The following is a 3,686-nucleotide window of genomic DNA, read 5'->3' as shown; positions in this document are numbered from 1 at the left end:
GACACGAAAATTCTCAATAAAATACTGGCAAACCAAATCCAAGAACACATTAGAAAAATTATCCATTATGATCAAGTAGGCTGTAGGAAGCCACCTGGAGGCACAGGTGGTCCTGCAGTTTGGAGGTATACAAGTCCATACCTGGCTTAGCCACGTGAGGCTGAGCACCCTTGCCTGCACATGCTCAGAGCAGCAAATGGCATTAACCAATCAGGACAGCGTTCAAGCCTCTCCACCGCTTAAAAGCAGCTGCCTCTGGGCTCAACTTCCTCTCTCTAAGCTTTTCTTCTCCCTGCTCTATCTTCCCTTCCCACAATTTTCCTCAATCAAAGGGCTCCGAATAAAGATGTGACCAGGGAAGGAATTCTCGTTTTTAGTGGCGTTCATTCTTGCTGGTCAGGATGCGCGCCACAACTGGTGCCGAAATCTGAGATGCCGAGGGACCCTGACAACTACGCCAGGGGACCCTCAGAAGGAAGCGCCCAGCAACAGGTGCTGAAAGCCCGGGAAGAAAAAGCCGAGATCAGACACCAGGACACAGAGAGCCGTGAATTTCAGAACTCTGAACACGTGGAGCGGTGAGTGACGTCAGTTAAATACTCCAGAAAGGGGAGGAAAAAGAATGGAAAAAGTATAGGCCTAAAAAGAAAAGAAAATAGAAAGAATCAAAGTTAAGGTATCTAAAAGAAGGTACAGAAAGCAACGGGGAAGAAAAATTCCTTAAGTTCAGTGCAGGAGGAGTGTGAAAAAACAGCAGCCAAAAAAGTGAGGTAACTAAAAGCGGGACTATGAGGACGATACGGTTGGGAGACCGCGGCTTCCAGCCCCTCTCCGTCCACCTGCGTACTCGCTGTTAGAGACTCGGAGGCAACAGTCTTGTAGGGAGGCGGGCTTGATCATGCCTGAAGACTGCCTTTCCTGTTCTTAAAGAGCCACAGAGCTTTTGGAGGTGATTTTCGCCTAATTTTGATAAGAGAGCTCAGTCTCTGGCTCTCACGTACAGAAAACTTTAATTTTGATTGAGGAAGTAGCCGGCGTGGTGGCACACGCCTTTAATCCCAGCACCTGAGCGGACTTGCCTTGACTGAGACGGAAGCTGCGTGGTGAATAGCAGCGCCGCTAAAGACCTAAAGATGGAGAGGGGCCAAACTCTGAACAGCGTTTCCATAGCAACATGGGCGGGCGGAGGAAGCTCATCGGCGGGGCCACGTGCTGAGTGCTCGTCACTCTCCGGCCCCTGGGAAGGTCTGAGACTGGGGCCCCCACGGCCCTAACCGGGCCCTCCCGCGCGCAGGCAGACCGGGCAGGAGAGGCCCCCCCTCGCCGGAGCTTGGAAAAGACTCGCGGCCAGCGGTGCGAGTTCTATGGCTGAGGTGAGGCAGGGTGCACAGTTTGCAGGGATAAAACGGCAAGCCCGCGCGCAGCCCGGGGTGGGGCCATGCCTTTGTTTGGGTCACAATGGGCCACTATGGGCCGTGCCTCAGCCCTGGTCGCCAAAAAATTCAGTCAGATTTCCCAAAAAATGTGCATCGTCCCGTCGTCAGCAGGAAGTAGTCAGATAGATTGTCGACGCCCATTTTCCCTCAAAGAACTGGTCGTAATTATCATAATAAAGGCGTGTCAACCTGGTTACCCGGTACGGACCTATTGCCTCAGGCAACGGGTGGAATAAAACAATGCTACCTAGAGGTTTTTTCATTTGAATGCAGGCCTGGAGAGATGGCTCAGAGGTTAAGAGCACTGACTGCTCTTCCAAAGGTCATGAGTTCAATTCCCAGTGACAACTGTTTTGGTTTTAGACAATAGAGGGGGGCTACCAGTGACAGCTTCCCCCAGAGAAAGGATTTCTCTTGCATTCTTTACACTTAATTTTTAATTCAAAATATTGCTGGAAAAACTGCAACAGACAGACATGCTCTGTTTGAAAGCAATTCCATCTAATTCTAAGGCCTGCTTTAATGACACAGGCAAACAAGATTTGCTCTTTGAAACGGAGACCTGCAAGTCTCTAAGTTCAAAACCAGCCTACTTCCAGTACTGATTGTGCTGAATTTTTACACTGAGAGTTTTTAGTACTCTTAAATGTTAATTTGGGAGGAGAGTTTTGTTCATGTTTTTCTAGGAATGCTGACATACATCTGGATGCCAGCGAGACTGACAAGAGAAATAAAGAAGAAAGGTGATCCAGTGGATACTGAGTGTCCTGCTGTGAAAGATTCATGCGGAGGCAGCAGTGATGACCTTCTGGGCAGTGCCAAGAGCAGCTGTTTCACACCATCAACTTGAGCAACACCCTGTGCAACCTCTTATCTCTTAACAATTTTCTGACTGACTCTATTTTGCCTTTTCCTTCCTTAGGAATGGGTGGGAGCAGAGATATTCTTGGCATGCTGTGTCTAGGTGGAAGTGCTGTATGTCTTTGATTGGTGTGCTACATGCTAGCCCAATGTGAGAAGGGATAAGGTCTTTGTGGCACAGGCCTTGGCAGCCTTGGAATGTGTATCCTCACCCCAAGTTTGGCTCTGAGCCTCAAATGAGCTCATAGGCAATTAGCCATGCATAGCCTTTGTACCCTCTAGGGACCAGATAATCCCACGGCATAGAGGAAGGTATGCATAGGCGGAGGGTGTGCAGACACAGCCCTAGCACTCCCAGGGTAGTTGTCCCATTGCACAGGAAGGGTGTGTCTTGTTTTTCTTTTCTTTAATCGGTCCACACATCATAAAGTGGGGACCAGATTGGAAAATAGTTTTGCCATATTGCTTTTATTTACAGTAGAAGGGGGAGATGTAGGAAGCCACCTGGAGGCACAGGTGGTCCTGCAGTTTGGAGGTATACAAGTCCATACCTGGCTTAGCCACGTGAGGCTGAGCAGCCTTGCCTGCACATGCTCAGACCAGCAAATGGCATTAACCAATCAGGACAGCGTTCAAGCCTCTCCACCGCTTAAAAGCAGCTGCCTCTGGGCTCAACTTCCTCTCTCTAAGCTTTCTCTCATCCCTGCTCTATCTTCCCTTCCCACAATTTTCCTCAATCAAAGGGCTCCGAATAAAGACATGACCAGGGAAGGAATTCTCGTTTTTAGTGGCGTTCATTCCTGCTGGTCAGGATGCGCACCACAGTAGGCTTCATCCCAGAGATGCATGGTTGGTTCAACCTACGCAAATCTATCAATGTAATCCATCATATAAATGAACTGAAAGAAAAAAACCATATGATCATTTCATTGGATGCTGAAAAAGCATTTGACAAAATTCAACACCCATTTATGATAAAGGTGTTGGAGAGACTGGTGATACAAGGATCATACCTAAATATAATAAAAGCAATATACAGCTTGCTGGACCTTCAAAGGGAGCTTGCGCTGTGAGCTCTTTGACTCACGTTGCAAGGAGAAATTTAAAAATCCGTGCCGAACAGGGCAAAGTAAGCCGGCAGAGACTGTCCGGACCTGTGTATCCTGGGAGGCCGAGCTGGGGGTGGGGGGGTGGGGCGGTTCTTAAACCAAACGCTGGGCGCCAATTATTAACGAATCAATCCAACAACAGTTATGTTTTAAGGGGTTATTTATTTGGCAGGGGGTAAAACTTACATACACCATAAACCGTCAGGAAGGGAGCCTAGTCGCTGGAGCAGGAGCCGGGAGCAGCAGCCGAGACCGAGCACCGGAACCAAGAGCCGGAACC

The 3,686-nt window shown here is 48.9% G+C and overlaps 1 pseudogene; it reads left to right on the top strand.

Moving 5' to 3' along the window:
• The first annotated feature begins 1,181 nt into the window (after positions 1-1,181).
• On the top strand, positions 1,182-1,402 carry LOC148117425 (Nuclear RNase P; annotated as a pseudogene).
• Positions 1,403-3,686: the final 2,284 nt, after the last annotated feature.

Source organism: Myodes glareolus, chromosome X (assembly GCF_982192425.1).
Source record: "Myodes glareolus chromosome X, mMyoGla1.1, whole genome shotgun sequence".
Classification (NCBI taxonomy): domain Eukaryota; kingdom Metazoa; phylum Chordata; class Mammalia; order Rodentia; family Cricetidae; genus Myodes; species Myodes glareolus.
The sequence above is the reverse complement of the archived record's forward strand: the minus strand, read 5'-3'. Positions and strand labels throughout refer to the sequence as shown.